We start from the raw sequence: 27,799 nt of genomic DNA, 5'->3' as shown, positions 1-27,799 counted from the left end.
CCCCATCCCTACCCTTGCCATGTGGCACATGCTCTCACCGTCGTTTGATGCATGCCTCAATCGCTCCCCTCCCCCCCATCTTTCATCCACCCCACTCAACACAGGCATAGCCCATAAAGCATGCTCCCAGTGTATTTACCTGTTTGTCTGGAGGACCGTAGAGTAGCGCGTACTGGGGGAGGACCCCATCCACAAGTTTCTCCAACTCCTCCGCAGTGAAGGCAGGGGCCCTTTCCCCAGTCGCATGAGCCATTGTCTCCTCCAGACCGAGGTCACAGCAGCACTTGCAGTGTAGGTCCTCTCCTGTCGAAGATCAGGTATCGAGTGATTAAGCAGATAGAAAATGGCGGTCACGCCCGCGGCGGTGCGTACCGCGGCGCTGCGTACCACGACCGCCGGCGCACATGGTCATTGGCTCCTGAGACCCATAGGGTTCAATGTTAGCCAATGCTGCTTTGCGCGGCGGTCTTCGACCGCCTACCGCCACGGTGTGCAACGCCAGCGCATTTACCTCACATCCCATTGTCGCACTTTACAGGTCAGGCAGCCGCCATTTCAGGGGCCGCCATGGCTTACTTTTTACTGCGTCACACATACCTAGGCCTTGCATCAACACTCATACAAACCATTCAATGGATTGAGAATCGTGTTCTGTGCAAGCTATGGTTACGTACCTGTGGGTTGATTGACTCTGTGCTCGCTGTTGTCCTTCATAGACACCGTCCGCTGGGACATGCGAGGAGATGGAGGCATCCTCCGGTGTACAGACCGCAGGTGGACCTGTCAACAATGGAGGAAAGACATGTCATACTGACATACAGGCTTGACCGTACCACTATTCATGAACTGTGTTCCCAGTTGGAGCCAGACCTGATGTCAGCAATCCGCCAACCCAGAGGGATCCCCCCTCAAGTGCAGGTGCTGTCAGTGCTCCATTTCCCAGCAAGTGGGTCATTTCAAACAACAGTGGCCATATCATCAGGGGATGTCCCAGCCTATGTTTTCCAAGGTGTTGTCCAGACTGTTGTCTGCCCTGCTGAAACACATGCGGAGCTACATCGTTTTCCCTGAGGTGGGGGATTTGCCTACAGTGAAGGGTCATTTCTATGCCCTTGGGCATATCCCCAACGTCATAGGTGCCATTGATGGGACCCATGTGGCTTTGGTCCCCCCCCCACAGGAGTGAACAGGTGTACAGAAACAGGAAGAGTTATCATTCCATGAATGTGCAGATGGTGTGTTTGGCAGACCAGTACATCTCCCATGTTAATGCCAAGTTCCCAGGCTCAGTGCATGACGGTTACATCATGCGGAATAGCAGCATCCCTTACGTAATGGGTCAACTCCAGAGGCACCGTGTGTGGCTAATTGGTGACTCTGGATACCCCAACCTGTCATGGCTACTGACCCCAGTGAAGAATCCCAGGACAAGGGCAGAGGAACGCTACAATGAGGCCCATGGGCGAACTAGGAGGGTGATCGAGCGGACCTTCGGCCTCCTGAAGGCCAGGTTTCGGTGCCTCCATATGACAGGTGGATCCCTATTCTACTCACCAAAAAAGGTGTGCCAGATCATCGTGGCCTGCTGTATGCTTCACAACTTGGCTTTGCGATGACAGGTGCCTTTTCTGCAGGAGGATGGTCCAGATGGTGGTGTTGTAGCAGCTGTGGAGCATGTGGAGAGTGAAGACGAGGAAGCCGAAGAAGACGACATAGACAACAGGAACACAGTAATACAGCAGTATTTTGGCATCACAATGTAAATAAGCATTTTGGCACGGTAATGTCTAATACATTTGTTAAAAAATAACAGCCAGGATCCTGATTGTTTTGTGCAGTAACTGTGTTTATTACAGTGCTCTATATTGGTGGATGTTTGCAAATTGTTGAGGGGTGATGGTGGAGGAATGTCCATGGCAGAGTCCAGACTATTAGTATCACAGGTGCATTGTCCAAATGCCTGTGGAAAGTGGAGCAGGGGCAGTTTAAGGATGGACAGGGTGACAATGTGGGACAGTGGGATGACAATCAGGGAGGTATCCTTTCCTGGCGGGGGTCTTGGCATCTTACTCTGTCTTCTTCCTGGATCTCAGGGACCACTTGCGGGGTGGTTCTCCTTTTGCAGGGGGTGGGGTGCTGGTGGCCTGTTGGTCCTGTGGCGGGGCCTCCTGTCCACTAGCGCCGGCAGAGGTGGTAGGCAGTTCTTGGTCCATGCTAGTGTGAGGGGCCCTTTGTGGTGCCACAGTGTCCCGCAATGTGGTGACTACCAGATTCAGAGCCCCTACAATGGTGCCCAGGGCGGAACTGATGGTTCGTAGTTCCTCCCTGAACCCCAAATACTGTTCCTCCTGCAGGAGCTGGATCTCCTGAAACCTGGCCAGTACCGCCACCATCGTCTCCTGGGAATGATGGTAGGCTCCCATGATGGAGGAGAGGGCCTCGTGGAGAGTGGGTTCCCTAGGCCTGTCCCCCCCCTGTCGCACAGCAGCCCTTCCAGTTCCCCTGTGTTCCTGGGCCTCTGTCCCCTGGACTGTGTGTCTACTACCACTGCCCCCAGGTCCCTGTTGTTGTTGGGGTGGTGGGTTAACCTGGGTGCCCTGTAGTGGTGGACACACCGCTGATTGACGTGTCCTGGGGACAGAGGTATGGGCCCGCTGGGTGGGTGCTGTGCTGGTGTTCCCAGAGGGGGGAAGGTCTGCTGTGGCCTGTGCCTGTCTGAGGGGAACCGACTGTCCTGAGGTCCCCGATGGGCCGGGCTGGTAATCTAGATCCAGGTCAACAGAGCTGCTGTCATCACTGTGGGCCTCTTCTGGGGGTGGAGTGGACATTTGTGGACCCTCCTGCGCGGTGACGTGGCGTTCGGGTCCTGCAGGGGTATAAAGGAATGATTATTGCATCTGTGTGTGGCATGGTGTGCAATGGGTGGGTGCCCGTGTACCCCAGTGCTTGCATTCCTGTGTGGGGGCTTTAGTGACGGTGGTTTGGGGGGGGATGGGTATGTGCAGTGGGCATGCTTTGGTGATGGGTGTCCATGCTTTGTGGTCGCATGCAGGTCTTGGTGTTGGGATGGGTGGGTTGTGATGGTGAGACATTTGCAAGGAGTACGAGTGATGGGGGTGAGGGTGAGGGTGGGGGTATGAGTTGGCATGCTGGTGGGGTGGGGGATGAAGTAGTGATGAGACTTACCAGAGTCCATTCCTCCAGATACTCCGCCGAGGCCCTCAGGATGCTGGATCGCCAATACCTGCTCCTCCCATGTTGTAAATTCTGGGGGAGGAGGTGGGGGTCCGCCGCCAGTCCGCTAAACCGCGATGTTGTGCCTGGATACCGTGGAACGCACCTTCCCCCGTAGGTCGTTCCACCGCTTCCTGATGTCATCCCTATTTCTTGGGTGCTGTCCCACAGCGTTGACCCTGTCGACTATTCTTTGCCATAGCTCCATCTTCCTGGCAATGGACGTCTGCTGCACCTGTGTACCGAAGAGCTGTGGCTCTACCCGTACGATTTCCTTCACCATGACCCTGAGTTCATCCTCAGAAAACCTGGGGTGTCTTTGCGGTGCCATGGGGTGGTGTCTTTGCGGTGCCATGGGGTGGTGTAGGTGATGTGTGGGCTGGATTGTGTGGTGCTAAGTGTGGTGATGTGTATTGGTGTGTTGTGTGAAGTGCATGGTAATATTGCTGGGTGATGGTAATATGCGCGTCTGGGTGCTCGGTTCTCTATTTCTCTGTGCGTGGTCTCGATTCTCTAGGAGTGGGGGTTTGTGGGTGATGTGGATGTATGTTTTATATTGTGTTGGGTGTGTGGGAGTGGTGTTTGTATGTGTATCAGGTGTGTGTATTTTGAATTGTCCAATGTGGCTGTGTTTTGTAGATGTGTGTGTATTGTCAGCGCGGCAGTGTGTACCGCCAATGGAATACCGCGTTTAAAAGACCGCCGCGTGGATTCGTGGGTCGTGATAGTGTGGGCGTATTTCTGTTGGCGTGACGGTGTCGGTTTGGTTATCGCCAGTTTTTCGCTGGCCTTTGGTGTGGCGGACTTTTGTGGGTGTCTGTATTTTGCCAGATTGCGTGTTGTGGGTCAGAATGACCGTGGCGGTTTACCGCGGCCGCAGCGGTGTGTTGCTGGTCTTCTGACAGCGGTATTCGCTTTTTACCGCCAATGTTGGAATGACCACCATAGTCCTACAACTCTGTTTACAGCACCCAGGAAGTATTTCTTCTCCTCATACAACACCAACCAGAACGGAAAGCAAATCAATATTGCACAAACAATAATCTCAAGTAATAAATATACGTTCAGTCATACAAATATATACAATAAAAAAAATGTTGAAAACACGTTTTATCTTAAATTAAAGTTAACATTTCAAACATATATATATATATACATATACAGCCGTCCACCATTTTGTGTTCAGTGTTACAAAGAACACGATACAGATGAGACGTGTGAAGGAGTATGGAGACACAGTGATAAGAATTTGATGTAAGAGCGCCATCTATTGAATTTAACAGGTAAATTATTTATCGAAAATAGATAAAAAATATTTAGTTAACAAAAGAAGAGCAAAAAAAAGAAGAAATAAAACTAAATTTCTGTCTTCAAAATTACAGATATACTGCAGACCAGTAAACCAGAAAAAAAAGGAAATCTTGTAAAAAACAAAGGTAATTTCCACTATTTTATCCCCAAAAATTGAATAGAGCAATAGAAAATGAATAAAAAAATGTTTATATGTATTTACAAAAAAAGCCCATTCAATTAAATTCAGATGTACAGAAAAAAAACTAACTTCACCTACCAAATAAAATATAAGAGTACATACTACCTAGCGTAAAAGTGACTGTTAGAGGGAAAACGTTCCAAAAAATAAATTTTAATTTATACTGCGTTCATACCTGAAAATATATAGTAAATAAAACTTACAACACTGTTTTCTGTTTATTTATATATATTGAATACAGAACAAAGAAACAGAAAACAACTTCAAAAGTTCAAAATACGACTTCCCCAAAAATAATTAAGGACAATTCACCAAAAAAAAAAAAAAGAAAAGTAAGTACATTTCTGAACAATATACTCAATGATAGCCCAATTAAATTAACTTTCTACCAAGTAGAACAGAAACTGAGTGAAAACAAAAGAAAATAAATTTTATTTTAGCACTACTAAATATGTGAAATGAAGTGCCGAGCAACACTTAAATTGCCATATATATATATTATACGTTGTCTACAAACTTAACTCAGAGCAGTGGCAAAATACCAATTAGGAAGCAAAAACAATATTTCTACCTCACTCAAATGATACCTCAAATCAAGTGCTGAGTAAGAACCAGCTATACATTAACTTCAGAACACAAATAACCAGTGACTCTGAAACAGAAATACAGTAGACTATCTCCACTAAATACATACTTGATCAAAAGTGTTTAAAATTAACTAAACTATGAATGTAAAATTCTAAAGAGAAAACTAATAACTATTTTTTTTCAGATTAATAAAAAAAATATAACCACAGAAGATCATCAACAACGTGAAAAACAATATCTTCACACCAAAACAGCTGACCAGAAAGGAAAAGTAAGTATAATATTAAATGGTAACTATAACGTGTAGATAGCTGAACAACAGACTACAGGGGAGATGTCAACAATACACACAAGGCCAAATTTAGTATTACTACACCACATAGTGCTTACCTCAGAGAAGGTGCTGTACAGTGACTAAAGTACAATGAATTATTCCAACTCCATACACTACTTATATCACAGTAGGTGCAGGATACTAATAACAGTATAAATTACTATTCCAACTCCACAAACTGCTTACCTTATAGTAGATGCTGGACAGTGATAAAAAATGCACCCTTCATAATTCACTAAGTACTTACCTCAAAGAAGTGTAGGACAAACACTAAAAGCCCCCCAAAAAACCCTAAACTGAACGAAGTTCTTCCATCAGAGCAGATTGACTACAGTAAGTATACAATAAATTTACTGTTATAACGCCACCAAATGCTTACACAGAGGTAGGTGCTAACCAGTAACTAAAAAGAAAATTCACTAATACAACCCCTCCAAAAACTTACCTCAGAGCAGCTGGTGGACACAGAACAGGTAAAATTGATGGACGGAGTGCTAAACAATGCAAACACTCACCCCCAGTCACAAATCTGGGTTTAATCCATCATTCTTTTGCTCACTGTGCCACCTCAGTTTGGACCCGCCCATATGCAAATCAGTCTTGAACCTATTCCCCATGGGAACAGTCCAGCCGAAACTGCCAAGCCAGGTCCTTCCTGGACCAGAAACAAACATTCTGGGACCGGTTTCAGGGTATCACCCTTCAACAGCCAGGCTAGCTTGAATCAAGTGGCACAGTGAGCAAGGTACCCACATCGGGCATACCCTTCCCACTTAAGGCAAATTTAGCAACACAGAAGACTGATGACAAAGTTATTTACTAAACCAACTCCACAAAATACTTACCTCAGAACAAGAAAATAAAGTCACAAAATGCCAAATTTAGTGAACAAAATCCATGAAAAAAATACCAGGAGTAAATGTGTTGGACAGTGAGAATAGAAAAAAAAATACTATTACTACTCCACTAAGTAATTACCTATGAGCAGGTGCTGGACAGTAACCAAAAGCAAATTACTAAAAGAAATTGCATTAGTAACTTATATTAGGACATATATGGGAGCAGGAAAAAAATGACTATACCAACTCCACCAAATGACAAAGTAAGTAAAACCACTCAACCAAATACCAACATGATACAATGTGCTGGACAGTGGATATAGAAAAGAAATATAATATTACTACTCCACAAAGTACTCACCTAAAAGCAGGTGCTGGGCAGTAACTACAACAAATTTACTAAACAAACTTTACCAGGAACTAATATGAGGACACATAGAATAGTGGGGGAAACAATTACTATTCCAGCTCCACCAGTTACTTACCCCAAAGCAGGAAATGAAAAGTATTGACAATTAAAATTACTATTCCAAGTCCACCAAGTACTTACCTTAGAACCGGTGCTGAACAGCAAATATAGCCAAACTAACAAACAAACTCCATTGAGTACTTACCTCAGGGCAGGAAACACACAGTCAGTAAAGAGCAAATTTTGTATTTAACCATTAAATACTTACATCAAGCAGGGTGTTGCACAGTAAGAATATAGAAAATTAACTAATACCACTCTACTAGAAAAATACCTCACAGGAGGTGCTAGACATAAAATAGAGCGAAATTAGCTAAACCAACTCCACCAAAACATTACCAGACAGCAAGTGAAACATAGGGCCTGATTCCGACTTTGGCGGGCGGCGGAGGCCGCCCGCCAAAGTCCTGCCGACAAATGACCGCACCACGGTCAGAAGACCGCGGCGGCCATTCTTACATTTCCGCTGGGCCGGCGGGCGCTCTCCAAAAGAGCGCCCGCCGGCCCAGCGGAAATGCCCCTGCAACGAGGATGCCGGCTCCGAATGGAGCCGGCGGAGTTGCAGGGGTGCGACGGGTGCAGTGGCATCCGTCGCGTATTTCAGTGTCTGCATTGCAGACACTGAAATACTTTGTGGGGCCCTCTTATGGGGGCCCCTGCAGTGCCCATGCCATTGGCATGGGCACTGCAGGGGCCCCCAGGGGCCCCGCGGCACCCCCTACCGCCATCCTGTTCCTGGCGGGAGATCCGCCAGGAACAGGATGGCGGTAGGGGGTGTCAGAATCCCCATGGCGGCGGAGCGCGCTCCGCCGCCATGGAGGATTCTGTAGGGCAGTGGTAAACCGGCGGGAGACCGCCGGTTTACCCTTTCTGGCCGCGGCTGAACCGCCGTGGTCAGAATGCCCTTGGGAGCACCGCCAGCCTGTTGGCGGTGCTCCCGTGGTCGGTGACCCTGGCGGTCACCGGCCGCCAGGGTCAGAATGACCCCCATAGTCACTACATACCAAATTCACCAACTACAACAAATACTAAGAAGACAAAATGACCTAGATAGTAATTATAGAGAAAAAATACTATTACTACTCCACCAAGTACTTACCTAAGACCAGGTGCTGGATGGTAACTAGAAAGAAACTACTAAAGGAAGTCCACCAGGAAGTTATGTCAGGTCACACAGTGCACAGGAATTAAAAACAGAAAATACTACTGAAAATCCACCAAATACTTACCAGAAAGCAGGTAACAAAGAGTGTGTAAGAGCACAATAACTATTCCACCTCCACCAAGTACTTACCTTAGAGTAGGTGCTGCACAGCGAATATAGCCAAACTAACAAACCAAGTCCATTGAATACTTACCTCAAGGCAGGAAATACACAGTCATTAAATACCAAATTCACTATTCAAACACCATTAAATACTTACTTACTTATTAATTATTTACCAACTTAAATTTGGTCTTTTTCTATTATTTACAGACTTTGAAAGAATGGCATCACAGGGTGAAGTAAGTTATGTGACATCAGGCACAGGACACCAACTCCTTAAATTTGAAGGGTATCTTTATTGCAGAGATAAAATTGATCAACTCAGAAGTCAATGGAGGTGTGTACAATACTTCTCTTCACATTGCGGAGGCAGAGCTGTTACTCTGGAAGATACCGTGGTTAGGACAACGTAGCAGAACCACTCTGCCTCTGCAATGGAAATAGAAGTAAGAGAAAATATACAGAAAATAAAACAGTTTCCACACACCTCCAATGAATCCTGTGGACAAGTGCTAAGGGCAGTAGCGCAGACAATTCTCGAACGGGTTGCAGATAGCATGCCTTCAATACAAAATCTTAGACAAATGTTTCAACTAGAAAAACTGGCAAGTAACCCCCTATACATGCTACATAAAATAACACCACAGTCCCCCTGGTATATGCATTACTACCTGACAAACATTCCTCTACTTACACTGAATTTTTATCAGTAATCAGAACCAAAACAATAAATAAAAGACCTAGAAAAGTGATAACTGATTTTGAACTTTTAATGATAAACACAATAATAAAAATATATCCAGAAACACAAATACAAGGATGCTTTTTCCGCTTTTCACAGGCATATTGGCGAAGAATGCAAAAATCATCCTTAAGTAGATAATATTTGTCAGACTGCATACTCCAGTTTGAATTGAGAAAACTAACTGCATTATGCTTTGTACTACCTGATAAATTAGATCAATATTACACAAGCATCACAGATTCTAACTATTATACAACAAATGAAGAGAAATTGGCGCCATTACTAAATTACTTCGAAGAAACATGGAGTGGACACCTAAGCAGATCAGGTCGCAGAAGAAAACCAAGATTTCCTATACATTGGTGGAACTGCTTCATGACCTGTTTAGAAGGTGGTGCAAAGACTAATAATGCCATTGAGGGATGGCATAACTCCTTCAACAAAGCAATCGGAAAACCCCACCCAAACCTCTATCATTTCATGGAGATTTTGAAGAAGGAGCAAAGTTTCCAAGAAATGAGGCTTGCTCAATTACTGTCAGGTAGCCTGAACCCACGCACAACCCAAAAAAGCAAACAAATGTCAGAAAAAATATTGGCAAAAATACAAGATTTACCTTTAATGGTGGCTTCAGACTACCTTGACAGTCTAGCATATATACTAACTTTCCAACGACAACTAACAAACTCACCATTACTTGCCAGCTTTAACAACACCATCAATTAAATTTAAAAAACTGAAATTATTTTTAAACCAAATTATTCTCAAAAACAAAAGTTCCTACCTTAAGGTGTTTTCTTATCTGAATTCAATAATCATACCATCTCTGCATCTGTCCCTGTGGAAATATTGTTCTTCTTTCATATAGATAAGGCATTTTAAGCTGCAAAATTATAAATAAATACATTATTCATCCAAAAAAAATACAATTTGTGACACAAAATATATGATGAAAAAAACATATGTACATCATAACAACTGTACAAAAAATAATTATAACAAACATTTCATCAAAATACAAAGTATGTGAATCACAATATACAATATAAGCCCAAATAAAACGTTTTCTCCTTAAAAAAAGGAAAAAACGTAACTCAAACACTAAAAGGATACAAATTTGGAAAAAAATACAGCATAAAGAAGAAAATGAAACAAAGAGAAAACTATTTAAAAAAATGAACAAATACAAATAAATCTGGACAGTAGAACATCACGAACAATGTGCTGGCTAGTGACTAGAATCCTCCCGGGGACCGTGGCGAAACGGGGAAGATGTGGCGAGGACGCAGCAGATTGTTGTTGCTGATGCTGGAAAAAATCAGCCCTGAAGATGTCCTGTTGTTTGGACGAAACGCATTGGCTGTTGCTGTTATGAATATGGCTGTTGCTGTTATGAACATGTGTTCTTTTTGAAAAAAGAATGATGAATAAAAAGGAGATCTAGATGGACTGATATTAATTGTACACTGGGGTGGGACTACATCCCCCAGACTCTTTGGCTCCTGATATTTGCCGGCCAGAACTCACGTGGCCGGGGACGCGCTATTGCCATTCTCCTCTAGACTGGAGTGGGACTACATCCCCCAGACTCCTTGGCTCCTGATATTTGCCGTCCAGAACTCGTGTGGTGCAGGACGCGCATCTGCCATTCTCCTCTAGCCTGGGGTGGGACTACATCCCCCATACTCCTTGGCTGCTGATATTTGCTGACCAGAACTCGCTCAGCACGGGGCGCGCCCGGGGGTGCGCCCGGGTGAAGACCGGGCCAAGACAGGCCTGTCTTCACCCGTCATTGCCTGGACGATGCCAGGCTTGGCCTATCACATTGGTTGGTGAAGAAGGGACACATAAACAAGTAAGAGGTGTGATGTGTCTCTTTGCAGTTGTCCGATCATTTATTATCATGGGGAAAAGGAAGGTTGCTGATCTACCAATGCCAGCAAAAGGCACAAAAAAACCTAAAAAAAATCTAAACAAACAAGTGAAATTAGCATCTGTTTGTGGCCCAAACCCTTTTCATGAAATTTATCTTTTAGTCAGAGAAGTAAAGGCTATTTTGAATATTCAATCAACTGGGAGCACACCTGTCAAAAAGGATTTGCTTCGAGATAGTAAAATCCCGGACATTTTTACTAAAAAGAGGAGGAAGCTACCATACACTACTTCAGAGGATGTTGGGGCAGAGGAATTGCACACTCCAAGGAATATTGCTAGATCCCCATTGTCGGTAACATCTTGTGGTGCCCCTAGCTCTCCTCCTCACGAGAAGGGCAATTTCCCTGAGACAGCAATGCCCCCTCCATTTCCGTTAAGTCCAGCAATAAGGGTGATCCGAAATATAGGTCCATATTTATACTTTTTTAGTGCCGCATTTGCACCGGTTTTTGACGCAAAATTGGCTCAAACTTACAAAATACAATTGTGACGCAAATGCGGTGCTAAAAAAGTATAAATATGGGCCATAGTGTGTACCAACTGATTTGACCCACTGTCAGAGGAAGGAGATTCGCTTTTGGGCAGTCTCAATCTGCACCCAGAGTAGTAATCTATGATAACACTCTGTCCAAATCCCAGCCCGATTCCAAAGGATTGGAATCGTTAGCTAATGGGGCTAATATGGCTCTTTTTCTGCAGAGGGTGGATGAAGTTAGGAGCCTGGTCCTAGCATTAACAGGTTTAATGAAGAAGAAAGCAACTCACCAATGCAGCTGCAAATGTCAGCAGGTTGGGGAGGAGGTAAGGGGGGCCGAAAAACTTGCTATGACCAAATCAAATACATCAGTTGATACCTGCCCAAGGGGGCCAGTAAGACCCCCGTTTGCGATAAATTGTCTGTTTCTAGAGATGAGGGTCACCAGTTAAGTTCTACAAGTGATCACATTAGTGACAGAGGAGGGTGCAATAGAGCGCCTAATTGCAGGGATCTTCCGGGAGATCAGATATGCAACATTACTAACCCTGAAGTACCCAAAGATAGTAAGGGGGCATGATGTCTCTAAAAAGCAGGTGGGGTGGTTATTCTCCCCCCCGATTAAGCCACTGGAATCCTTGACCAATAGTAGGTAAGGTTACCAGTGGTTTAGCAACTAGGGCCCAGGATCTTAGCCCAAAAAGTGGAGATAATATAATTCACATGATTAACGTCCCAAAATTGACACCAGGATCTGTTGAGGATCATGACTCTCTGGTCAATAAGGTAATACATTGGATATGTATCCGACGAACTGTTTCTCAGTTACCCATTCGGATATTCTTGCAGCAGAAATATGTAGTACCCGGGTTTAAATCTTGATACAATTTCTGTTTAGTTTACTGATAATGTTATCGTGGACCAACTTATGGCCTTTGACTTACGCACCCGCCAGTACAGGGACTCAAGTAGGGGGAGGATTAAACTTACACTAAAACCAACTGATGGTTGCCTGACTGCTACCCAGGGTAGTTCAAATTCTCTCCAGGGAAATGATCCATCTATGAAGACAAAAATTCCATGTTTGCTGTCAAATCGTGATAGACTAGCTACTGATGGGGCAGTACCTGTGGGGACCTGCTCTGGGGTTGTGCATACGGATGAGAGCAATAGGGTGGTGTCTCCTAGGATTTTCAATGAGGAAACTGACTTGAAGGAGCCTGGTTGCTCGACCTTTGGAATTGAGTCAGGTAATTATGAATTCATCTTAATGACCTGGAACTTAGCCGACCTCAATAGGAAATTGGCCAATCCAGAATGGATTATGTATATTAACAATCAGGACATTTTCCTGTTTCAGGAAACCTGGGCTGAGGGTGAAATCAATATAGATGGGTTTCTTTTATTTAGCATCCCTGAGCAACCATCAGAGAAGGGCTCAGGCCGTGCCAAATGAGGCCTGCTAATACTTTTAAACAAGAAATAGCGATGTGAACACATGATATTTGATATTGATTGTGTTGATCTAATGGGCATACAAATTTTGTTTCAGCTGGATTTTATAATCATTGTTATTAAAGTATATGCTCGGTCTGTCTCACGCTGGGTTGAGTCACAGACCCTAGTTGCATTGTCCGAATTTTTAGACACCCTACAATCTTTCATTTTTTTAATTATAGCAGGTGATTTGAATTGCACATTTGAGCCTTCTGCCTTGCTTAGCGGTTTAACAGATGAAGAGGACGAACTTTGGGGAATCCCACAGATAACTAATCCTCTGCATTGTTCTCGCTCTTGTGTGGCTTCCCAACTGGCCTCTTTTTGTTTAAAGTACGGACTTAGGGCTTGCAATGGTCGCACACCTTCTGACTTAAGCCTCAAGCCAACATTCTAACGAGGTATGTCCACAAGTGTTATTGACTATTTTTTGCTGGACATTAGGTTGTGGCCTCTTCTGAGGGATATGAGGGTAGATGGGAGATGCAAGAACGACCATTTTCCTCTGATTCTCACTCTCGCAGGGGAGGTGTCTAGAAGAACACTTAATAATCAATACGCAGTGGTTCCATCCCCACGCCTGAGCAAAATTCTACTAGGGTTGGTTGGCCAAAGGTGATGTCTAGCCCCTATTTGATAGGAGGGATCTATCAGTTATTCATAGATAACCTGCCTGTTTATGAAGAACAGGATGCTGATAACATCCCAATACTTAATATACATGATAGTCTGGCTATGGAATTGCAGAGCTTTTTTTTTGTTTACAAAAAGGTTGGTTCTAGGCTTTGTGGTGGTAATAAGGCCAGTAATGGATGGTTTGATGAGACCTTCTCAATGGCAAAGTCTGAGTTAAAAACAGCTATTATGACTGGTTGCTTGGGGAAGATTCAACAAGCCAGATGCATATACAAGTAGTCTATCTTACTTGCAAAAAGATCATGGGAAGATTCTATATGGCAGGAATTATTAGGTGCCTCAAAACCAAATAATAATATGCTATGCTGGGAATTGTTGTCCAAAAGATAAAGAGGGGGTAGGTATATTATTAGAAATCATATACAACCTGGAAGTTGGGTCTATCATTTCTCTCACCCTTATGCTATACCTCCTGATGTTTCGGCGCGTGATCCACATGCTGGAGATTACGCTCTTTCATCGAGGTCCACTGTGAATTTCAGTCTTGATTCACCTGGGGAGAGTGTTAATGTAACGCCCCCGAGGATTGTATTTTATTTTCTATGGAAGAAACCCTTGATGCAATCAACTCATTAAAACCTGGAAAAGCTCCCAGGCCAGATAAGCTACCAGGAGATCTTTATAGATCTGAGCCAATAATATGGTCCTCATATATATATTTGATCTCAAATAGAATTGCTGCAGGGGGTCTAATTCCAGGTACATGGAAAGGGTCCGAAATTATTCCTATTTATAAAAAGGGCAATGCAAACCTCCCAATTAATTATAGACCAATCAGCCTCATTGATAATATACAAAAAGTTTTTGCCAAACAACTCTTAGGGAGGCTAACTAGCTGGGTCCAAGATCATCAGATTCTCTCTCCACTTCAGGTGGGGTATCGCCCAAAAACCAGTACGGTAGATCAGGTATTTAGGCTGGCTATTCTATACTGGAAATATGTAGCCCTCGCCAAGCAACATTTATATGTTGTCTTTGTAGATCTATGATCAGCTTTTGATTTGGTCCCAAGAGAAAAATTGTGGGAAGTGTTGCATAGATTTGGAACCCCATTCAACATATTACAATTGTTAAAGCAATTGCATGAATACAAATATGCGCAAGTGCGTTGGGGCAATCAAGGTGAGCCAACTGAAAAAATCCCCATTTTAAGGGGAGTTTGTCAAGGCTGTGTGATGGCTCCACTACTATTTACTTTATTTATTAATGAGGTTGAGCAGACCTTGATTTCCTGCCAGAAAGATGCCCCTTCCTTGAATGCACAGAAAATTCCTATTCTTCTCTTTGCTGATGATTCACTTCTAATCTCAAATACACCGATGGGTCTACAAATTCTTGTTGATAGATTCAATTCATTTTGTAGGGAATATGGGTTGGAGGTGAATATTAGTAAAACCAAACTGATGGTGTTTAGTTCGAGTCCTGGTAAAAGATGCATTATTAAATTGGATGGAGTTCCCTTGAATAAGGTTAGCTCAATAGATTATTTGGGTGTGAGGTTGACCAGCAAATTAAACTGGGAGGACTAGATTAGTAAAAGTGCGGGCTATTAAACCACAGAAGAGCATCTATCCTGCGCTTTTATAAAAGTTCTATAACAAAATCAGTGGCTCCAGTGGTTAAGATTTATATGGCCAAGACGCAGGGAGCTGCTGTCTATGGTGCGGAGGTATGGGGATCCTCCAATAGTAATAAGTTAACCATGGGAGAAAACAATTTTGCAAGGGCTTTGATAGCGTGCCCCCGCAGTACACCACTGAGCCCAATGTTCTTGATTTGGGGCTAAATCGAGTAGCTGATTTAATTTCCCTACGATCTCTATTATACTGGATAAGGATTTGGACCACCCCTGAATTGGATTTATATAAGGCCTCATTGCTCGACCTGTTATAGAGATCAAATGTAGCAAGTATTCCCTGGATCAAACATGTGCCCAATTGGTTTCATATTTTGGGGTTGGGAGATTATTGGGAGAATCCCCAAAAATTAGTGAATCCCAAAAAACTGTTTTGAAATCAGCTTACTGGTCCCATGTAAGGAGCAATTATATGTGTTGCAAATCTCATGGTCGATTAACAAACCTTTTTATTGATTTTAAGTGGTACCCGCCGTATGAACCTTATTTAGATATTATACCGGATTTACAGGGTAAAGGTTTATATGCTAGATTCCGTTTTGGGTCCTTATCATTGTTGTCTTTAACCTGCAGCTGGGGGCCAATTGCTACCTCAGATATATGTCCGGCTTGTGGTGGTGCCCCGGAAACAGTTGAACATTTTATGTTTTTTTGCCCTGCATATTTTATTCCACGGTCAAAATGGACTTGAAAAACCTGTCGGGAAATGGGGCCGAAAAATTGTACTATAGCAATAAGGGTTTTAAAAAGTCATAGTTCAAATACATTCATTTTAGCACTTAGCAAGTTTTTAGTGGCAGCATGGCATATACGTCACCGCCTTTTAAATAAGGACTTATGAAGTGTGCCCAGGCAGTATTTTAGATGAGTAGTTTGATATTATACATATGTATTTATTCATGTGTTCTTTTTTATCAAATTATTTAATTACTGTACAGATTATAAAATGAGATTATATATTTTTTCTTTTAATGTATGTGATGCTTTGATGGTTAATTGACCGAATAAAGCTTGATTTGATTTGAATAACACTAACATACTATAAATAATATTTTTTCAAACAATTCCATTGCCAACTCGATCACGAAAATAAAAATAAAGCAGCATAACATTTTTATTACATTAGCAGTAGAACTCTTACAAAACAGAAAAACGACTAAACATTTTTTTATAACAAAACGGATATCGCTATCGATAAGTAACCTGAACGGGAATAAAACATAACAATTATAAACACACCCAAATTGGAAATGCTACTCCCTAACTCAAAAGTACCTCTGATACTTATCTCTATAATAAAAATACCCTAAAACATATGGAAAGAATAATTTAACTTAACTTACCCGAGCAAGGTGTCTGCTTCCATCCAGTCTTGACCGCGACGCTCCCCGGAATGAATAAACATACGTAAAACCTATGTAAACAGAGGAAACCAGTAATAATAGAAAAGTGACTATTTCTTCCATAGGAAATATTAGAAAAAATAGAAAAATACAGCAAAAAAGCCTAAAAAAATGTAAATTTTTTTAAAAAAAATTTAAAAAATATGTAAATATCAATTTATGTAGAACAGAAATTTCTTTATTTTTTAAAGTTTTTTATAGGCTTGCGTATTTTTTACTTTAAAAACAAAAAAAATGTTGAGGAATAAGTGGCGGGATATATAGGATTAAAGGGTTATGGGTGGGGAAGTGTTTTAATACTCAGGTATTCATTTTAATACTGGAGTTTTATTTTTATTTTTTTAATTTATGAACCATGTAGTGGAGTTAGGAGTGGGATATATGGTATAGGGTTCATGGGTGGGGAAATTTATTAATATGTATTTATAAAAGGAATGGGATGTATGGGAGGCAGGGATTATGTTTGGGTAAGTGTATTAATACATAGGTATTAATTTATAGAGTGGTGTATTTTTATTTTGTAATTTATTTTTGAGTTTAGAAAATAAAAACATGCTGTGGAACAAGGGGCGGTAATTATAGGATTTAGGAGTTATGGGTGATAAGTGTATTGATACTCAGGTACTAATGTAAACATTTTTTTTTTTTTAATTTTTTTTAATAGAACACATAGTGGAAATAGGGGCAGGATATATGGTATAGAGGGGTTATGGGCAGGAGAGTGTATTATATGTATTGGGTTAAGGAGTGAGATGTATGGAATGTAGGGGTTATGGGTGGGGAAGTGTATTAATACCTAGGTATTAATTAAAATACTTGTGTATTATTTTTTATTTAAAAAAAAACATGTTGTTGAATTAGTGGCAGGATTTATGGGATTCTTTTTCTAAAAAAAAAAAAGTAAAAATACACAAGTCTATAAATGAATACCTAGGTATTAATATACTTACCCAACTGGAATCCCTGCATCCCATACATCCCACTCTTTTTATATATGTATATTAATAAACTTCCCCACCCATAACCCGTGAATACCAGATATCCCACCCTTAATTGCACTACAAGGTTCATTAAAATAATCTCTAAAAAAAATATGTACATACTCAATTGTTTAAATGAATACCTGAGTATTAAAACACTTCCCCACCCATAACTGCTTTGTCCCATATATCCCAAACCTTATTCCTCAGCATTTTTTCTAAAAAAACAAATAAATAAAAATGTAAAAATAAACTAGTATTTAAATTAATACCCAGGTATTAATGTACTTCCCCACCCATAACCCCTGCATCCCAAACATGCCACTCCTCATCCAATACATATTACACTTCCCCACCCATAACCCCTATATACCATATATCCCACCCCTAATGCCAGTAGATGTTTTCATTTCATACTCAAATATTTAAATTAATACCTTAAAGTAAAACACTTCCCCACCCATAACCCCTGATTCCCATAAATCCCACCCCTTATTCCACCACATATCTTTTTCTAAAATAAATAAATAAATAAAACACTAAAAAATACACAACAGCTTAAATTAATAACCAAGTATTAATATACTTCCCCACCCATAACGCCTGCATCCCATACATCCCACTCCTTACCCCAATACATATTAATACACTTCCTCATCCATAACCCCTGTTTACCATATATCCTCCCTAATTCCACTAGATTTATCATTTAATAATCAAGTGTTGAAATTAATACCTGAGTATTAATACACTTCCCCTCCCATAACCCCTACATCCCATATGACCCGCCCCTTATTCAGCAGCATGTTTTCTTACCAAAAAAAAATACTCAAGTATTTAAATGACTACCTCACTATTAATACAATTCCCATATATCCTACCCCTTATACCGCAACATATTTAAACAAAAAAAAAATTACCCCTCTATCCCTAACATACCATCCATACAAAAAATAAAATATATATATAAATATAAATATATATATAAATATAATATATAATATGCATATATATATATAATTATATTACATATAAAAATTATTCATACAAAAAAAACTAAAAAACGAAAACAAATTCTTACCTTAAAATTCTTTCTTCCACCATTAAATTCGTTGTTCCACCATTAAATTTGTTGTTCCAGCATTCGTTGTTAAGTAAAATTAATTGTTCAGACAGTAGTTATTCTGTACTTCGTGGTACAGACTAACTAGTGGTTTAGGACTCGTCGTTAAGGCAGGTCATTGTTAGGAACTCGTGTGTCAGGGTGTTTCCCACGCACTCCCTATGAGGTTCTCTTTGGGATACCTATGATGTCCCAGATCTTGATTGCCCTGGTTGATGGCAACAGACACACCTTTTGACATAACTGAACATCTCACTGTCTTACAGGAGCTTCAGCAATTTTTGTGATGAGAAATCATCCACTAGTGCTGCCACCTTAGGAATAAGGGATTTACCAACAACTTCCACTAGATTGATTCCTAAAGTCAGGGATCTGGTTTGTGAGAAGATCGCTGCAAAAAAGGAATTCAGTCCATCCTACAGAGCACCAGTCCCAGTCTTGGGAGTACAAGGTACCAGAACTGTCATCTTACCACCACTGTCTGGTTCCAGAACAAACAGATTTATTTCCATGGATGATGTCCAAGTTCACCATGTGGCCGATCCTGCACAGTAGACCCAGAGGTCCCTTAGTTAGTTCCCGATTCCCTCTCACTACCCAACAGGACATACCTCTTCAAAGTAGACTCAACAACGCTACATAACAATGTCCAACAATGTTTCAAACACCTCCTTGACCATGGGGAGGGCAGAAAATGAGTTATTGCTGATTCCAGTTACCACATCAATGAAAGCACTTGTCCAAGATTTGGCTGTTTTCTACACCAACACTACACAGACTGATGACACCGTCTACCATGAGCTTCCACGTGAAGTAGATCAATCTACCAGTAATGCACCTGCTCCTGCTTTTGCAGGGACTGCCTCTAGTTATTCCATTGACATTGATGACTTTTCTTCAGACTCATCCACTCCAGCAATTGAAAATGTATCCAAGACATGTAAGCTGTACCTATGGCTTAAAATAACTATTTAATTGACCCATGGAACTATTTATGGTTCTGTCTGACATTTTTTGCATTGTTTCCATGAATTGGGTTTGTGACTGTTTTCTTTTTACTTATAAATGGTAATTTCCTTCATGAACGCTCCTCAGTTGAGCTTGTGGATGAAGTCTTAACTCCACATCATTCCTCACATAAAGTCCGAAGAGACTTGTCCCTTGTGAACATTTCAGCTGTGCCAATTCCTGGTGGTATTGTGTGGGACAATGTTCCATTTGATATATACGGGCCTACTGAGTTCATTCAAATTCCATATGTATTCAAAATTTCTATGACAGATGTCCTTACTCCTGGTGTTGTATCTGATGATTGGGATGTCCAGACAGTTGATTCTATGTTAACTGAAATGAAGGACTATTCAGTGTTTGAAACTAATGATGTACATAGACATACAATGAATTATGGGGAAATGTTCTGTTATAATAATTGGGGACATTACTACCTGCACCGTGCTACTAGACACAGACCTGTACTTAACTTCACACAGTGAGAACACTGCTCTACACCACCAGTGGGGAACTTGAAACACTATTTAGACAAGTTCACTTATTTCACTGGGCATGGCACAAAAAATTCTGCGTCATATTATTTCAAGTTGCCTCCTTTGAAAATTAGGAACATTTTGCTAACTGATACAAAGCTGATTTATTCAGTTCTTTGTTTCTCATCTTACAGTTGAAGGTTAGGAATACTGGTAAAATATTGTTGATTTAAAAAGTGTATGGGGAACACAGGATTGGCAAATACAGGGTAGGGAAGCTTTATTTAGAACATGCCTGATTCCTGTCCAAATGATCTTTTTAAATGACCCCATTCAACAGACATCTTGTCTGGGGTTAGCAAAAGTAAAAGCAATGAAATCGCCCAGTATTCCTACACCTGCGAAGTTCAATGATTGGCAATTCTTTCTGAATGTCACCGAGGAAGAGATAGATGCAAAGGTTCAGGCTGATACTTATAATTCTTCACTTTTCAGCCCCGGCAGGTGGTTAATTTGATCAATGGACACCGATGGATGTCAGACACGTTTTTTGAATTCCTCAGGGGGTTTTAAGATTAGCCGGCCGGACCTTCGCTTTATCTCAGGTCAACACATAGGTATAGTTACAACATATATGTGGTCATTGCAACCCTGGCGGAGGGTGTTGAAGCGGCAGTAAGACCGCCAACAGGCCGGCAGTAAATATTTTGCAATTACGACCGTGGCGGAAACCGCCAACATAGACAGACACTTTAACACTCCGACTGCCACGGCGGTACAAACAAACAGTGCCTCAGACACCGCCAACAGACAGGCGGGAGACAATGTACCTCCCACCCTATCACATCAGGCCTATCCGCCACCTGTATTGGGCGGAACCAACGCGAACAAAAGCACAGCAGAAACAGCACATAGAAGAGAAAACACTCACCTCTCCACACCCCACGAGGAATACGGACGCCATGGAGCCCGAATTGCAGATACTGCCGATGATGGTCTTCCTTCTCTTCTATCAGGAGCTCCAACGATGGCGGCGACGACCACGGTGAGTACTGCACCTACAGCACAGGGGAGAGGGGAGGGAAAAGAGAGTGACACACACACAAGCAACATGCAACATCCCCACCCACACCCACAACAACATTCACACAAATACAAGCAGCAATATCACCTATACCCCCCCACCCACTGGAAGAATGCAAGAACAAAAGGAATTGAGTTGAACAAATGTAATCATGTGAAATCTCATTATCAAAGTTCAAAATCCAGTAAACGCAATTATGTACACCAACTACACAAGTCCGGCTAGTGCACCAATTATTGTCCGTGGACCACTGGGCCCAAAATGCATGGGCGAAGCCCACACCAGATACCTGACTCCAAACGGAAAGAACACTGCTGGGGCATCAGACCGAAAATATACAGGCACCTCAGGGGGAGGGGGAAAGGAGGCACCTCAGCCAGATGAACGTGTGATGCCACTGCTGCACAAGGGTGCTCCATGCCCATTGATGTATCCTGGGGAGTGCAAAGCCACAGTCTCACAAGTCTTTCCAGTGGGTGGTTTGCCCACTGCTTTATCCCGCGGAGTGCAAAGCCACAGTCTCTCAACACTTTCCAGTGGGTAGTTTGCCCACTGCTTTATCCTGGAGAGTGCAAAGCCACAGTCTCACAAGTCTTTCCAGTGGGTGGTTTACCCACTGCTTTATCCTGGGGAGTGCAAATCCACAGTCTCTCAAGTGGATAACAGTCTCCACTGGTTCTGGAGGGGGCTGGTGCCCAGAGTGCTTCATCCTGCCAAGGACAGAGGTAGTGGATGTCATTCTCCACTGGTTCTGGAGGGGGCTTGGTGGCCAGAGTGCTTCATCCTGCCAATGACAGAGGTAGTGGATGTCATTCTCCACTGGTTCTGGGGGGGGCTTGGTGCCCAGAGTGCTTCATCCTGCCAAGGACAGAGGTAGTGGATGTCATTCTCCACTGGTTCTGGATGGGGCTTGGTGCTCCACGTGCAGTGTGGCCGGTACAATACACTCGCCTGGGTGTGTGTGCCACGAGATTGCCGAGGTACAGGTAGCATGATACACCATGGAGGCAGAGACATACCCCACACTGCTGCAGCTTCTCATTCCATATGCAGGTGACAACTGTGATGACAGTGATGCTTCATGGAAGCTGCCCAGGGTCCTGGAACTCACCAACAGCCTCGGACGACTGACCACTGGGGATGGTAGGCAGTCTGCAGTGGTGCTACTGTCTGAGGACGTTGTAGGTCCGCTGGCGGTACTTGTGGCGGTGTCAGTCATGGTGGTGCTGGCTGCAGGGTCCGTCGTGGCAGTGCTGGTAGCGGGGTCTGTGGCGGCAGTGCTGGTGGTGGGGTCTGTGGCGGCGGTGCTGGCGGAGGTGCTGGTGGCAGGGTCTGTGGCGGTGGTGCTGGCGGCGGGGTCTGTGGCGGCGGTGCTGGCTGCAGGGTCTGTGGCGGCAGTGCTGGCTGCGGGGTCTGTGGCGGCGGTGCTGGCTGTGGAGCCTGAGGGGGCCGAGCATGTGTCTGCACCTGCTGAGGGAGAAAGTAGGATGTCTCCTGCAGCCTCGGACGGCTGCCCACCGGCAAAGAGGCTAGGGACTATATCAGCGGCTGTAGACATGCCGGAGGCAGTGCAGGTGGCGGTGTTCGCCGCCGTACAGGTTGGCGTGGATGTTGACAGAAGGTGTGACACTGGTCCCTCAGTAGGTGCCACCATGCCCTCTCCTGACCTGCCCTTCAGTTTTTTGCCCTTCCCCACCTTTGATGGTGGCGCAGTTGTCTTGCCACTATCCACTTTCGTTTTTCCTGACCCCTTGGTGGCAGGTGGTTTTGTCTTCTCCCTCCAGGATGTGGGCATTTTTTTAACCTTGGCAGGTGGCGGTATGTCCTTGCCCTCGCTCCGTGGCACACTGGCAGCCCTGGTGGTTGACACACTCCATGACCCCGCAGTTGCTTGCACCACTGTGCCTGGAGATGTGGTGGCTGAGGTGCTGGGCTGGGAACTGGAAAGCCTGGCCCTAGGGGAAGGACGAGGGGGGAGGTGAAGGGAAGAGGTCAAGGTTTGACAGGAAAAGTTTTTTAGACACACTGGGACGGGTGGATGGAGGGGGTTTGGGAGTGGAGGAAGAGGTAGTGGTTGTAGAAGGTGTACGACTGCTTAATTTGGGTGAAGGTGCATGGGGTGGAGGCTGTTGTGAGGTGGATAGTTGTTGGGTGAGTGTTTGCCTGCATTTGTGTACCTTGGGAGGAAGGCTCACTGACACACTGGGAGAGGACACTGGGGATGAGTGAATGGTAGTGGGGGTGGTGATTGCACTTGAGCGGTGTGTGGTGATGGCCGTGCTGGTGATGGAGGTAGTTGCTGAGGATGTAGTGCATGCAGGTGTGAGTGGAGACGAGACTGGGAGGGAGGAGGGAGACGTGGAGGAAGGGGCACAGTGGAGGAAGTGGATGTTGGTATGCGTGCAAGGGTATGATGCTTGTGTGAGTGCCTGTGGGATGTGTGGTGCTTATGTTTGCCTGAGCAACTCTTGTGTGTTGCTGTGTGTGCATGCTGGTCTGATGGTGTGGTTGGGATAGGCTGAGGTACAGGGGATTGGGTCTGGGTGGAGGAGGTTGGAGGGGGAGGCTGGACACAGGGACAATGGCTGCCATCAGTGCTGAGGCCAGAGCCTGAAATGTTCTCTGTTGGGCTGTCTGGCCAGAATGAATGCCCTCCAGGTATGCATTTGTTTGTTGCAAATGCCTCTCAACACCCTGGATGGCATTCAGAATGGTAGACTGCCCAGCAGTGAGGGATCTCAGGAGGTCAATAGCCTCCTCACTGAGGGCAGCAGGGCTGACAGGGGCAGGGCCTGAGGTGCCTGGGGCGAAGGAGATGCCCACCCTCCTGGGTGAGTGGGCACGGGATACACGCTGAGGGGCTGCTGGGAGAGCAGTGCTGGTAGGGGGTTGTCGGCTGTACCTGTTGATGCAGTAGGCACAGAGGGGCCCGCCACTGCAAGGGAGCTCCCATCAGAGGAGGAGTCGCTGTCGCTGGTCTCTGCTCCTGTCCCCGCCGTGGTGCTCCCCTCGCCCTCCGTCCCACTGGTGGCTTCAGACTCTGTTGCTTCACTCTCCAGGGCCAAGTGGGATGCAGCTCCCTCCTGCTCTAGTGCCAATGCTCCTCCGCCTGATGATGCTATTGCACACAAGAACAGGGAGACCACAAAAAGGGGGGGAGACAGAAGAAAGGCATGTTCAGTGCATGCAACACCACTACCGTTGGCAGACACAACATACACAGCAGCCCTCTGCACTAAACCATGCACTTATAGTTCCTAGATTAATCACATGCCCATGGGGTACAAGTCCTAAGCCAGATTGCTGCACACCTGGAAGTCACAGGAGCCTGACTAGGTGTAGATGGCTCTGACCACTAGTGAGGTTGGGGTGCCACATAGCCTGTCTCACGAGGGACCTTCCCTACCAAGATCGCCCTGGCCTAGGGGAACCCACTGCCCACCTCCCCCACCCAGACACCTCGTAATGCGTGCAGAGTCAGCTGAATGAGAGTGTACTCACCCCCTTGTGGCTGTTGCGATGCCCTCAAGTGTCCATCCAACTCCGGATACACCACTGCCAGGATCCTGAACATCAGGGGGGTCATGGTGTGATGGGCACCCCTCCCACGTTGGGAAGCCATCCCCAGCTGTTCCTCCGCCATTTTCTTGCTCCAGCGGCGCAGGTCCTCCCATCTTTTACGGCAGTGGGTGCTCCGTCTGTGGTGGACGGGGTGTCCTTGGCGATGGCACGCCAAATAGCCTTCTTCTGGGGGGCGCTGACCTAGAGGAATAGTACAGGGGGAAAGGAAAATCTTTACCCGTCCGGACCATCATACTAATTGGCCCCCGTTCCCACCCTTGCCCTGACACACAGACACTCACCGTCCGCACATGCAGGCCTCAGCCCCCCCATGTATCTTCCATCCACACCACTCCAAACAGGCATTGCCCATGCAGCATGCTCACAGTGTACTCACTCGTTTGTCTGGAGGACCGTACAGTTGTGTGTACTGGGGGAGGACCCCATCCACTAGTTTCTACAACTCCTCTAAAGTGAAGGCAGGGGACCTTTCCTCAGACACTGTACCCATTGTCGCTTCCAGACACAGGTCACAGCAGCACTCGCAGTGTAGGTCCTCTCCTGTTGAAGGTCAGGTATCAAGTGAGTGAACACACAGAAAATGGCGGCCACGTCCACAGCGGTGCGTACCATCACCGCCGGTGTACATCGTCATTGGCTCCTCGGACCCATAGGGCCCAATGTTAACCAATGCAGAATTGCGCCGCGGTCTCCGACGGGGTAGAACACCAGCACAGTTACCACATATCCCCATGTCCCACCTTACAGGTTAGGCATCCGCCATTTCAGGGTGCCACATGGCATTAATAATAACTGAATCACACCAATGTGGGCCTGGAATACACACAGTTACAGGTACATTGCAAATTAATAAATGTGTGCAAATGACATTTTGTGATACCTTAGTGTTGGCTGACTCTTTGCTCGCTGTTCTCCTCCATAGGGCACGTCTGCTGGGGCGGGTGATGAGATGGCAGCATCCTCCAGTGTACAGACCGCTGGTGGACCTGTCGACAATGGAAGAGAGACACATCATAGTCACAAACAGACTTGATCATGCAAGAATCCAGGAACTGTGTGCCCAGTTGGAGCCCGACCTGATGTCAGCTATCCGCCACCCCACAGGGATACCCCCTCTAGTGCATGTCCTGTCAGTACTCCATTTCCTGGCAAGTGGTTCCTTTCAAACAACAGTGGCCATTGCATCATTGATGTCCCAGCCAATGTTCTCTATTGTGTTGTCCAGAGTGTTGTCTGCCCTGCTGAAGCACATGCGCAGCTACATCGTGTTCCCTCAGGTGGAGGATTTGCCCACAGTGAAAGGTGACTTCTAGACCCTTGGACATATACCCAACATCATTGGTGCCATTGATGGGGCACATGTGGCATTGGTACCCCCCGCAGGAGTGAACATGTGTACAGAAACCAGAAGCGCTATCATTCGATGAATGTGCAGATGGTGTGTTTGGCAGACCAGTACATCTCCCATGTGAATGCCAAGTTTCCTGGCTCAGTGCATGATGCTTACATTTTGAGGAAAGCAGCATCCCTCATGTGATGGGGCAACTCCAGAGGCACCGTGTGTGGCTAATAGGTGAGGCCAAGTACCCTATACACTGTGAATAGGTGTCTGAGGATGGGGTTGTCCCTAAGGGTTAGTGTGTGTCTAACAGTTGTCCCTCTATATTTGCAGGTGACTCTGGTTACCCCAACCTGTCATGGCTACTGACCCCAGTGAGGAATCCCATGACAAGGGCAGAGGCACGCTACAGTGAGGCACATGGGCGAACTAGGAGGGTGATCGAACAAACATTCGGCCTCCTGAAGGCCAGATTCCAGTGCCTCCATATGACAGGTGGTTCCCTCTACTATTCACCAAAGAAGATGTCCCAGATCATCGCGGCCTGCTGCATGCTGCACAACCTGGCTTTGCGACGGCAGGCACCTTTTCTGCAGGAGGATGGGCCAGATGGTGGTCTTGTGGCAGCTGTGGAGCCTGTGGACAGTGAAGAGGAGGCAGAAGAAGAGTATATCGACAACCAAAACAACATAATCATGCAATACTTCCAGTGAGACATAGGTAAGCAGATGTGACTGCCTCCCATATCTCATACTATTATTGGAGCTAGCATAAGTTTGTCATTTTCACTCAGTGTATGGACCCTGACTTGTCACTTTGCCTTTCCATTTCACAGATGTGGGTCCCACTTTGTACCCTCTGCTATATTTCCTCCAGGCCTACAGCTGTGTTACATCGGTATGTGCACAAGTAAATTGACATTGCTATATTCCATGGTTATTGCAATTACACGTTTGTGAAAGCACAGACTGACTCCAGATTGTTTTGTGAATGAAGTGTGTTTATTTCTGAGCAAATAAGTGGAGGGGGTTGAAACATGGGCTGTGGGGATGGTGGAGAAATGTCCATGGCAGAGTCCAGTCTATTTGTTTCACAGGTGCATTGTCCAAGGGGGTATAGGAAGTGGAGCAATGGCAGTTTAAGGATGGACAGGGTGACAAAGTGGGACAGAAGGGTGACATTTAGGGGGGTCTCATTTCCTGGCGGGGGTCTTGGCAATGTTCTCTGTCTTGCTCCTGGATCTCAGGAACCGTTTGAGGGGTGGTTCTCCATCTGCAGGGGGTGGGGTGCTGGTGTCGTGTTCCTGTGGCGGTGCCTCCTGTCCACTAGTGCCGGCGGAGGTTGAAGGCTATTCATCGTCCAGGCTAGTGTCAGGGGCCACCTGTTGTGCCACTGTGTCCTTCCTGGTGTTAACAAGGTCTTGCAGCACCCCTGCAATGGTGACCAGGGTGTTGTTAATGGACTTCAGGTCCTCCCTGATCCCCAGATAGTGTTCCTCCTGCAGCCGCTGGGTCTCCTGAAACTTGGCCAGTTCCGTTGCCTTTGTCTCCTGGGAATGATGGTAAGCTCCCATGATGTTGGAGAGTGCCTCGTGGAG

The sequence above is a fragment of the Pleurodeles waltl genome, chromosome 6 (assembly GCF_031143425.1).
Source record: "Pleurodeles waltl isolate 20211129_DDA chromosome 6, aPleWal1.hap1.20221129, whole genome shotgun sequence".
NCBI classification, from domain to species: domain Eukaryota; kingdom Metazoa; phylum Chordata; class Amphibia; order Caudata; family Salamandridae; genus Pleurodeles; species Pleurodeles waltl.
Note: the sequence above shows the minus strand (reverse complement) of the source record.